The 13,299-nt window shown below is 40.2% G+C and overlaps 1 pseudogene; it reads right to left on the minus strand.

The window, feature by feature from the left end:
* Positions 1-7,411: 7,411 nt before the first annotated feature.
* On the minus strand, positions 7,412-8,796 carry LOC106584455 (beta-parvin-like; annotated as a pseudogene).
* Between the last annotated feature and the right edge of the window lie 4,503 nt (positions 8,797-13,299).

The following is a 13,299-nucleotide window of genomic DNA, read 5'->3' on the forward strand; positions in this document are numbered from 1 at the left end:
TATAATAATGTGTTATCATTGGTATAGTAGTATAATAATGTGTTATCATTGGTATAGTAGAGTAGTATAATAATGTGTTATCATTGGTAGAGTAGTATAATAATGTGCTATCATTGGTATAGTAGTATAATAATGTGTTATCATTGGTATAGTAGAGTAGTATAATAATGTGTTATCATTGGTATAGTAGTATAATAATGTGTTATCATTGGTATAGTAGTATAATAATGTGTTATCATTGGTATAGTAGAGTAGTATAATAATGTGTTATCATTGGTATAGTAGAGTAGTATAATAATGTGTTATCATTGGTATAGTAGAGAAGTATAATAATGTGTTATCATTGGTATAGTAGTATAATAATGTGTTATCATTGGTATAGTAGAGTAGTATAATAATGTGTTATCATTGGTATAGTAGAGTAGTATAATAATGTGTTATCATTGGTATAGTAGAGTAGTATAATAATGTGTTATCATTGGTATAGTAGAGAAGTATAATAATGTGTTATCATTGGTATAGTAGTATAATAATGTGTTATCATTGGTATAGTAGAGTAGTATAATAATGTGTTATCATTGGTATAGTAGAGTAGTATAATAATGTGCTATCATTGGTATAGTAGAGTAGTATAATAATGTGTTATCATTGGTATAGTAGAGTAGTATAATAATGTGTTATCATTGGTATAGTAGAGAAGTATAATAATGTGTTATCATTGGTATAGTAGATAAATATAATAATGTGTTATCATTGGTAGAGTAGTATAATAATGTGCTATCATTGGTATAGTAGTATAATAATGTGTTATCATTGGTATAGTAGAGTAGTATAATAATGTGTTATCATTGGTATAGTAGAGTAGTATAATAATGTGTTATCATTGGTATAGTAGGGTAGTATAATAATGTGTTATCATTGGTATAGTAGATAAATATAATAATGTGTTATCATTGGTATAGTAGTATAATAATGTGTTATCATTGGTATAGTAGAGTAGTATAATAATGTGTTATCATTGGTATAGTAGAGTAGTATAATAATGTGTTATCATTGGTATAGTAGTATAATAATGTGTTATCATTGGTATAGTAGTATAATAATGTGTTATCATTGGTATAGTAGAGTAGTATAATAATGTGTTATCATTGGTATAGTAGAGTAGTATAATAATAATATAATAATATGATCATTTGAGGATAATAACTAGGCTGGTGGTGGGAAGTGAAATGTAAAACAAGGGTCAATCTTATCACTTTCAACTTCTCAAGTTTGGGATCTTTCAAAGATGTTGGCTGAACAATGTTCTTCCACTCACCTGTTTCAACACATACGTTTTAAGTTGAAAAGCCCACTACTTGACAACCATTTTGGAGGGAAAATATGATATCCAGAAGATGACCTGAGCTGGAATACAGTTGAATGTAGACTTACCCTAGAAAGATTCAACATCCTCAGGGTCTTTGCCCTTCTGCATATCAGGAAAATCCTTCATATCCCCTCTTCTGAGCCAGATATCAAGTGACTGTACCTGGTATCAGTGTAGCTTACGCTTTCAGTAATAGTTCAAATTCAAATATATTCAATTAATGTGAGGGACCACTTCAAACTTCAGTATTTGATCTCTTCCTTCTCTGTGAGTGCACTTCTGCATTAGCTGAGCACACACAAACAGCATGAATAGAGCAAAATGGCTATAACCCCATAACATCATGTCCCTCTGAATGCTTTTTGGGGATTCTGGGCCCCAAAACAACACGCAACAACAACAAACTCAGAGGAATGCATTCCGACTCTAAACTAACCTGACTGGGATTTAATGTGACCAACAATATGTCAAAGTGTCTGCCTGAGACTAGAGTGTAGCTTCGCTGTACCATATCTGTCTTTGTGATGTACTCTTCTCTGTATGAGGTTGACAACAAAAGGCAAATTGAATAATCATACCTTCAGAGCAGTAGCAGCAAACAGATAGAATAAGGAAACAACGCTGTTGTACTCTGCTTCCTGACTAACGTCAACACTGAATCAATCAAAATAGCATTGCGACAGAGAAAAATACACCCAATCTGACAAGCACTTCTCCAGAAACGTGTTACACACAGTGTGTTCTGAGGAGAGACCATGTATATGAAGCCAAGTGGTCCAGACTTATAGTTTAGAGCATTTGGATAGAGACAACTGCTTAGAGGTGAAAGTGAGGTCACTTCACCTAATAGAAGTGGCAACCACACCACAGGAGGTCAAAACAAACATCCCACTGGGCACACACTGGTTGAATCAACATTGTTTACACATCATTTCAATGAAATTACATTGAAACAACGTGGAATAGACGTTGAATTGACGTCTGTGCCCAGTGGCTGTATCATGTGTGATGTCTGTCCTCCAGCACTCCCCAATCATATACAGAGAGAGAAGAGACAACACACTGCATGTGCACCATCTCTACGTCAGAGGAGCAGAGGAAACACGCACACTCCATCAACCTGAAGAGGAAAGGGCAAAAAGGGAAAAGGAGAAGTAGTCATGGTTACCATAGACAAGAAAATAAAGACAGTCCTAAAATAAACCCCATCATTCCTTTGGCTAAACCAAAACCAGAAGGCTTGTGTTGTGAGTTCCAATCTCCGCCACACTTCTGATTCACTTGTGAAGACAAAGAAAGCACAGGAGGTTGGTGGCACCTTAATTGGGGAGGACGGGCTTGTGGTAATGACTGGAGTGGAATCAGTGGAACGGTATCATATACATGGTTCCCATATGTAAAATGCCATTCCATTCACTCCGTTCCAGCCATTATTATGAGCCGTCCTCCCCTCAGCAGCCTCCACTGGTGTGAAGTGTATAATTAAACACATTCACCAGCTTTCTGAATTCAAACATTTATTTCTTGATAGACAGACACGTCCAGGCAGATACATACAAGAAGGGAGGCGAGTTGTTTCCATTGAACAGCCTGTCTCTTGGCGATCCAGACTTGACCACTTAATAATTTACCCATGGTCTAAAATGCATGAGTGGACTCCTGTACATTCAGCTCTCTCTCTCATCTGAAGGGCAGGTCAACACAATGATGCTCTGTGGTACAGAAGGAGAATAAATAATATTGCGCTTAAGGTGAAAGGCAACAGGGTCGGCATCAAGAAATATGGCTTGAACCTGTCCATATAGTCAGTCAGAGAATACTAAAATAGCACTGTTACAATTAATTAATCTTTTAAAATTGATTTTTTTATTTTTTTATTTCACCTTTAGTTAACCAGGTAGGCCAGTTGAGAACAAGTTCTCATCTACAACTGCGACCTGGCCAAGATAAAGCAAAGCAGTGCGACAAAAACAACAACACAGAGTTACAGGAAAATTAAACGTACAGTCAAAAACACAATAGAAAAATCTATGTACAGTCTGTGCAAATGTAGTAAGGTTAGGGAGGTAAGTCAATAAATAGGCCAATGTGGCGAAATAATTACAATTTAGCATTAACACTGGAGTGATAGATGTGCAGATGATGATGTGCAAGTAGTGATACTGGGGTGCAAAAGAGCAAAAGAATAAATAACAATATGGGGATGAGGTAGTTGGGTGTGCTAATCACAGATGGGCTGTGTACAGGTACAGTGATCGGTAAGCTGCTCTGACAGCTGATGCTTAAAGTTAGAGAGGGAGATATAAGTCTCCAGCTTCAGTGATTTTTGCAATTCATTCCAGTCATTGGCAGGATAGATACAATAGAACAATAGAAGTACATCAATAATAATATACTGTATAAAGCTTTATGAGATAGAATATACAGCATTTTCCTCACACATAAATATCTTCTTATAAAGCAGTAGAGGCTTTTTGCATAAAATACACACCCACACAGCAAATTCTCCAGTGTAAAAAACAAACAAAATGAACACAGAGTGTTAAATCAACATTGAAAGTGTTGAGTCTGTGTACCCATATAGACATTGGAACAGTGTTAAATTAACACATTGCGTGAGTTTCAGGCCATTGTATTACTTTGATTTGTTCCTAAAGGGGTACAAACACTTGCAACTGTAATGGTACCCTGTAAAGTAAAAAAAATGCTGGGAAATATGATAATGATGGTTTTGGTTCAAAGTGATTTGTATGAGTTTCTGGCCCGTGGATTAGGGTAAAAATAGGCCCTCAAAATAAGGCCTTGTGTAATACTTATTCTATTTTGTTAAAAAGCTTTTTTTTTATGATACATACTCACTTAGGCTCTCACTTGGTTAAGTTCATTGGACTGAAAATGGATGAATGCAACAACCATGTCTCTGTCACTAACAAATACAGTCATGGGTGGTAACTCAAATTTACTCGAAATGCAAGTAACTCTGGGAAATATTTGAACAAGGTTTTACACAAAACAGTGTGTTAATTTAACACTGTTCCGCTGTCTATATTGGTCCACAGACTCAACACTTTCAGTGTGGATTTAACACTCTCAGTGATATTTTTGTTTTGTTTTTAACGCTGGAGAATTTGCTGTCCATGTTTTCCAATTGCATAATACATTCTCCAGTGTTGACTGAGTATTAACAGCTAAGTGTGCTGGATTATGGGTTGTGGTTAGCATAAAGGAGGAATTAAATACTGACATTGGGGGAGATTAAATACAAACAATCTGTCTCTTCAGGCTAGTCCTCGGGGGGTATCTGTAAGTCCCACGGCACTGATACAAGGGGTGAATTTAGTCTATATTCCGTGGGTTCCATCATTGTTTAGGCTTAAAGTGGGCACAGGCACAGTGCCTTCATTCTCCTCACACTGTAGCTGTGTGTGTGACTGGGTGTGACTGTGTCTGGCAGGCAGACGTCACTCAGAGTTCTTGTATTTGGTGAAAATGTTGTACAACACCTCAAGGTGGACTTCAGGTTCAGGTTCACAATGCCTCGAACCAAACAATGCACCCAAAAGAAGTAATTCATTATTTATAAAAACAAAAATAACAAACTTCTCTCTGAGAGGGAAAATCACAAACACAAAGAAAAGTGCATGCTGCTTGACTGATTCTGGGTGATATTGGTATACAAACATACAAATATGAACACTTTTGTTTCGACAATTCATCCTGTGAGACTTTATATTCAGGAAGACAAAAGCTGTCGGGGTGAGGTTGGGTGTGTTTGGGTCAGATGCTGGCTTAGACGTATATCAATTTTCAAGTATCTAAAGTGAGGCAAGAGCTCCACCTACTGGACACCTAAGGCATTAAAGATACTCAAGCATCATGAGTATTCCGATGATAGTCTACCTTCAGCAAGCTTCCCTCTTCTACTGAATGTTCACTGCCTGCATTCCCCATGTGTTACCGCCCTCCCTGTTCGTCTAATGCAGGGGTTCCCAAACTTTTTTTGTAATTTACAGCCAATGTTTACTTTTTTAATTTGGGCTATGACAGTCTATTACAAATCAGTCTGACAGTACTTTTGACAGTATTTCAATCTGAAGGAAGTATGGTTTGAAGTGACTGAAATGCATTAGGAAGTTATTGGGAAGTTCAGAAGATCATCAGGCAATAATGTTGTATGATATTCTGTGCAGAAAAGAACATCATCATTGCACATTTTCTCTCACAAACCCATTTTAAATCAGGCAAAAACACATGGGGTCGCAACCCCTAGTTTGGGAAACACTGATGTAATATATTGTGTCAGTACTGTACCGTCTGATTTGGCTTTGGGTTTATTCAGGCCTTCGTCCTGCATCAGCTCAAAGGCAAACGCCACATTGTGGACCTGAGGGGAACCAGGGGAGAGAATGAACAAGATGAACCTGCTAGCAGTCGACCAAAGAAACACCACTTCTACAAGTCCACCTCTCACAGAGAAACACCACTTCTACAAGTCCACCTGTCACAGAGAAACACCACTTCTACAAGTCCACCTCTCACAGAGAAACACCACTTCTACAAGTCCACCTCTCACAGAGAAACACCACTTCTACAAGTCCACCTCTCACAGAGAAACACCACTTCTACAAGTCCACCTCTCACAGAGAAACACCACTTCTACAAGTCCACCTCTCACAGAGAAACACCACTTCTACAAGTCCACCTCTCACAGAGAAACACCACTTCTACAAGTCCACCTCTCACAGAGAAACACCACTTCTACAAGTCCACCTCTCACAGAGAAACACCACTTCTACAAGTCCACCTCTCACAGAGAAACACCACTTCTACAAGTCCACCTCTCACAGAGAAACACCACTTCTACAAGTCCACCTCTCACAGAGAAACACCACTTCTACAAGTCCACCTCTCACAGAGAAACACCACTTCTACAAGTCCACCTCTCACAGAGAAACACCACTTCTAAAAGTCCTACCTACCTTCTGCTCAAAGTTCTCCTGTGTGAGGAAGAAGTTGTAGAGGAGGACAAAATAGTCCTCCAGCAGAACCAGATACACACCATCAGCAAACTGGACACAAAGACAAGGGGTTGTCAAACATTGGCAACACATGAGGATATGGAAGAAGCAGTGGCGACCCATCATTCAGAGCCAGTGGGGCAGAGCCCCTCCTGTTATGAACCCCACCGGTTTAGCAAAATAAATATTATAGTAATATTTACTTGCTTGTTATTTTAGCACTAATACGTGTCACATATCAGTTTGCAACAATGTAAAAAAAAAAACGTATTGAGTTAACAAAGCTGCATACAAACATGGTCTATTTTTTGCTTTCTTGAGTGAGGCAGCTCCAAAATGCAGGTGTTTCAGCCTAGCTCAGCGGCCCAGCGGAAAGTACAGAGCGTAGGGGTTGATAATCTTCTGTAGTTGAGCCGTGATTGGCTCAGTGTTCTGTCACTCATGGGGACACTAGGTCACTGCAAAATCTACAGGGAGAGCTAGAAAGTTTAATCTACTTTTTGGAACTAACTTGGTTACCACTTTTTCCATGTGGTTTCTTCCTTCACAGACTCCATGAAATGACGACCGCTTCCTGGTCAAATGATTCATTTTGTGTGTGGTTTCCTAGAAACAAGGTTGGCTTATCTTAGCCCTACGGCTCAACTTAAGCCGCGAATCCCTAAAGTGTAAAGGAACGCACTTTTAAATCTCTCTTGAAATATTTGACCTCCTTCATAACATTGAGCTTGTCAGGTATGTGATCTCCAGGAGTGTGTCAAATGCATCCCTTTCAGAGATACAGTAAAAAAAATATTTTAAAAAATCAAGATCATAACAAAACTCTGCATTAATCACATTTTACAACAGGCCTCAATGTTCAACCAACATCTACTCACCAAATCTACCTATCATCATTCTAGAAAAAATAATAGAAAACAGAAATGTTATTGTTATACCTATGTATACAATAAGGATTCCCCCCCTCTCCCCCCAAAAAAGAAACCTAACAAAAAGTGAACAATAGTACTTACTCTGTAGTGCTCGTCAGCTCCTTGGTTACGTGACATGTCTGCAGTATGCCCTCCTTTTCTAAAACAAACTAAACAATCTATTCAGGTCAGTGGAAGAATCTGAATCGCGTCCTCTCTCCACGTCTCCTTCTCAAAACCCATTGGATGAGAAAGCCAGAGGTCCCTCCCAAGCGAGGATGTGAGGATGAATGCAATTGAGATTCTCCCAATGAGTGATCATAATTTTTTCTTTTATTTCATCTTTATTTAACCAGGTAGGCCAGTTGAGAACAAGTTCTCATTTACAATCATGATGTGCAACAGATAATAGATATGTGCTGTGTCTCCTTACCTTGACCATCACCACCTGTACAGACATGTGTTCAAGCAATCTGATGAGGGACAGATAGTGCATGGCCAGAGCCACCAGCAGGTACAGTATGGCCACCAGGTTCTTAGTATAGATAGCTGTGGATGGAGGAGGGGACCAGCATTGGGAGCTGTCAGCATTCACCAGGTTTAAATTGGGACTACTAAGGTAAAATGTTGTTTAATGCAGTGCTTTCTAGAGGTAAATTTACACTTCAATGGTAAAATTAGGATTTATATTAAATACTTTGTTAGCATGATATCAAAGATAACTGATCACAATACAGAATATATTATTAAGTGTGTTAAATGTTGTGTTAGCCACTCGGACTGGCAATTGAATGGCACCTATCAATGTTTGGTCTTAGACTGTAAAATACAACTCACAGTCAACGCTCTACTCATTGGACCAGCCGTGAGGCCTGAGCAGCTGGTTGACAGACTCCAGTACAGTTTGGAGCATCTGCTTCTGTCCTCTCTCTGATTGGGTCACCTCAGCCACATTTAGCTTCCAACCCGACAGCTTCTCTGTCACCAGCAGAGAAGAGACAGACAGGGACTTATAAAGCAGTCGCTCAGAGCATCATAATAAACACAAACACACATACACACAGCAAATGCATTATAAACACTCACCCTAAACTGTTACACAAATTTATCAGAATCAAAGAAACTGTGAAAACAGTGATGTTGATAGCATCAAAAATATTATATAGTTCATCAGAAAAACACCAAGCTCAGCCACAGACACTACACAGAGTCCAAACTAATTATTCCTTACCAGATAACTTCTAGAGCACCTGTCCATCATAGCAATCCTCCTCCAAGTCTTTGAAGATGATCCTGTCCTCCTCCAGCTCATTGTTGATCCAGTCTATTAACACCTGGACACAACAGCATCTATTAGCATCAGTGTTTGTTCTTCAAAATAAAGGGATACACACTACTGAGAGATCAGTCACCTACTCTCTGAAGATCTTTCAATGTAGTATTCTCTGGGAGTTGGGTTCAGCATGTTCCTCTCAGCATTCTCTTCTAAGAAAGACATTGGAAGAATACACTCAATGGCAAAGCCAGAGGGCTACAACTGATACACATAGAAGTAGTACATATCATCTTCTACATTCGAAGAGTGCTATACTCTACACAAACATCCCACACACACAGAGTACACTTCTCCTGTGTACTACTATACTAGTGTATACTCATCTTGGATCGTAAGAATGATTCAGACAATGAGTGGAACTAAGACACAGGGTGTTGTACTCTGCACGTTGCTCTTTCATTTCCTCATCCACCAAAGGTCACTCACAGTCACAGTTAGTCCCCCAGAAGTCACCCTTAATGAGCTTTCGTAACCCCCAGTTGTAACCCCCAGTCACTGGGAATCACCCCAGTCAGAAAGAGGCAAAGACAAGTACAATCGTCCCCGAAGGTCAGAAGTGTCATCAAGTCAACCAACAGTTTGAGTTGCTGTTACCCAGCAACAGAGGCATATTGTACAATGCATTCGGAAAGTTTTCAGACCCCTTGACTTTTTTCACATTTTGTTACGTTACAGCCTTATTCTAAAATGGATTAAATGCATTTTTCCCAGCATCAATCTACACACAATACCCCATAATGACAAAGCGAAAATAGGTTTTTAGAAATGTTTGAAAATGTATTAAAAATAAAAAACAGAAATACCATATTTACATAGGAATTCAGACCCTTTGCTATGAGACTCGATTGGAGTTCACCCGTGGTAAATTCAAATGATTGGACATGATTTAGAAAGGCACACACCTGTCTATATAAGGTCCCACAGTTGACAGTCCATGTCAGAGCAAAAACCAAGCCATGAGGTCGAAGGAATTGTCTGTTGAGCTACGAGACAGGATTGTGTCAAGGCACAGATCTGGAGAAGGGTACCAAACCATTTCTGTGGCATTGAAGGTCCCCAAGAACACAGCGGCCTCGATCATTCTTAAATGGAAGAAGTTTGGAACCACCAAGACTCTTCCTAGAGCTGGCTGCCCGGCCAAACTGAGCAATTGGGAGAGAAGGGCCTTGGTCGGGGAGGTGACCAAGAACCCGATGTTCATTCTGACAGAGCTCCAGAGTTCCTCTGTGGAGATGGGAGAACCTTCCAGAAGGACAACCATCTCTGCAGTACTCCACCAATCAGGCCTTTATGGTAGAGTGGCCAGACGGAAGCCACTCCTTAGTAAAAGGCACGACAGCCCCATTGGTGTTTGCCCAAAGGCACCTAAAGGACTCTCAGACCATGAGAAACAAGATTCTCTGGTCTGATGAAGCTAAGATTGAACTCTTTGGCCTGAATGCCAAGCGTCAGGTCTGGAGGAAACCTGGCACCATCCCTACGGTGAAGCATGGTGGCAGCATCTTGCTGTGGGGATGTTTTTCAGCGGCAGGGACTGGGTGATTAGTCAGGATCGAGGGAAAGATGAGCGGAGCAAAGTACAGAGAGATCCATGATGAAAACCTGCTCCAAAGCGCTCAGGGCCTCAGATTGGGGTGAAAGTTCACCTTCCAACAGGACAACAACCCTAAGCACACAGCCAGGACAATGCAGGAGTGGCTTCGGGACAAGTCGCTGAATATCCATATGGCCGAGCTAGAGCCTGGACTTGAACCCAATCGAACATCTCTGGAGAGACCTGAAAATATCTGTGCAGCGACGCTCAGCATCCAACCTGACAGAGCTTGAGAGGATCTACAGAGAAGAATGGGAGAAACTGCCCAAATACAGGTGTGCCAAGCTTGTAGCGTCATAGCCAAAAATAATCAAGGCTGTCATCGCTGCCAAAGGTGCTTCAACAAAGTACTGAGTAAAGGGTCTGAATACTTATGTAAATGTTATATTTCAGTTTTATTTATTAATATTTTTTATAAATTTGCAAAAATTAAAACAAAAATATAACTGTTTTTATTTTGTCATTATGGGGTATTGTGTGTAGATTTATGAGGGATTTAAAAAAAAATCTATTTTAGAATAAGGCTGAAATGTCACAAAATGTGGAAAAAGTCAAGGGGTCTGAATACTTTCCGAATGCACTGTACAGTACCTGGTTCTGATATTAGGATGTAAACAACTAACAAGATGAAGCCAAGTCCCTCTGTTGCTGTGCTGAGCTTCGATTCCCTTTCACTGACAACACACACTGACTATACCTCTGGGATTTGATGGCTAGGGTCTACATTTAGGCTAACCCTAATGGCAACATTCCTTTTATCTTCCAGCGCACTAAATGGCAGCAGACAGTACATTTAAGGTATGCAGAAAAGGGATGTTGTTGATGTTGGAGAGAGGAGGAGTCCTCTGTATTCTGTATAGATGTCCTATCTGATATTCCCTGGTGTAGAGCTCAACCACAAACCATAGCCATCAGGGTACAGTATGCCTCCTCTGCTGCCCACATCGCACACCAGATCAGCATTTCCTTCATAATTACAGTCCTGCGTTTCATCATAATTGTGCTATTTAGTCTGGGTACCAGTCTTTTTAGCTAACATTCCAATACTTGCTACTCCTGTCTTTAGCAAATGACAGGAGTGGCACGGAGTGGAACGTAATAGCTGAACAGAGGTTAACAATCAGGCTGAACAATCTGGCTAATATTTCCTCCCTCTGTCCAGTACATCTTTCTTCACATGACTCTGTGCTACAATTCAATGAGTGAAATATAGTGTTAAGGATTTTGCGACAATTAAGGCAAAGCCCTCCCAAACAATAATATAGCCCAATAATCCTGCCGTAGAGATGTAATATGTGTCAATAGATCATAACCAACGCTAAATCTGGATAAGTCCCCAGTTAGTCCTGAAACACTAGAGACAAAATCCAGCATACGTTTCTCATATCACAATACAGACATTAACAGGTTCCTAAACAGCAACACACAAGCAGAACTCACAACACAGTAGGCCTACCAAAAATGTACATATGGTACCGTGCAAGCGTTCATAAATCAGAGTTCCTTAAAGCCCGCCACAAGCAAACCTCCCAACCAATCCCTGCATTTCAAATATAACTACCTTGTTTCTTCCTCTTAATTACCCCTAGGATCCCAGAGCTGAGTAGCAGGTAGTGAAGGTAGAAAGGTAGAGAGTGTGTGTGATGTGCCACCGGTGTGGCTGAGGGCAGTGGGAGAGGCGTCATCACGTGTTTATATCTGTCAACCCCCCCACGGTCCAGTTAAGGAAGTGTGAGTGGTGTGGAGGGGGTTGCAGGACAGGACGAGGACTCCAGCCATAGTAGCAGAACCCCATCTAACTACCCCTAGTACTCTACAGGGACAACACTGGCCAGCAGTGGACAGGACTTGAAGGAGAGCATGGATTCTCCTAACTACTGCACTGACAGGTACCATGTTGTGTTTGTGTACCCAATCTAGCAACATCAGTATTGCATAAGATGCATGGAAACACAATATGATCAAACTATTATACTGTATAAGAGAACAGTCTATTGCTGAATACATTGACAGCAATGTGATGTTCCAGTTTTTTGTTGACATGATAATCAGAGGTAGGCTACATACGAAACCTACAGTAAATGGCTATCATTCTAGGTTAGACATGTTTATCATAGTACTATGTGGTGTACCACTTCATCCTTATGCTATAAACATTGCTTTCAGCTCTTAATCTGTTCTGATGCATTGAACAATGAATCCTGCAGTAAATGTATTTCTCTTAATCTACAGTGCCATGAAAAGATATTTGCCCCCTTTCTGATTTTCTCTATTTGTGATTTTTTTCAGATCTTCAACCAAAACCTAACATTAGATAAAGGGAACACTGAGTGAACAAATAACAAAAAAAGTTATACTTATTTGATTTAATAAACAATTTATGCAACACCCAATGCTCCTGTGTGAAAAGTTATTTCCCCCTTACAGACAACAACTGGTTGTGCTACCTTTAGCCGCAGGGACTGCAACCAAACACATCCTGTAGATGTTCACCTGGCTCTAACATCAATGTGGATGAACGTTGGCCCACTCTTCCATGCAGGACTGCTTTAATCAGTGACATGTGAGTTTTCGAGCATGAACTTCTTGTTTCAGGTCCTGCCACAACGTCTCAATTGGGTTTAGGTCTGGACTTTGACTAGGCCATTCCAAAACCTTAAATATTTTACTTTTCGGCCATTCTAATTTAGATTTGCTTGTGTGTTTTGAATCATTGTCTTGTTCCCTGACCAAGCTGCGCTTCAGCTCACAGACAGATGGCCTGACATTCTCTTGTAGAATTCTATGATACAGAGCAGAATTCAATGATGGCAAAGTCGTAGGAGTCTTGATGATCCTCTCGGTGCTTCCAGGTGATTTTTGGTAAACTTGAGTTGACTTTTTGGGCGACATGGGTCCCAACATGTCAGGCGAAAACCAATTGTATTTGTTTTCTGCATTCATCAGTGTTGTCTTGAGACTAGCCTCCATCTCCTGCTTTTACAGAGCCTTAGGCTAGGCTGGGAGGGACACATACACAAAAAAAGACAGGAGCCAAACCTTGCAGCTGTCCATACTAGACAGAGCTAGGA

This window comes from Salmo salar, chromosome ssa23 (assembly GCF_905237065.1).
Source record: "Salmo salar chromosome ssa23, Ssal_v3.1, whole genome shotgun sequence".
NCBI classification, from domain to species: domain Eukaryota; kingdom Metazoa; phylum Chordata; class Actinopteri; order Salmoniformes; family Salmonidae; genus Salmo; species Salmo salar.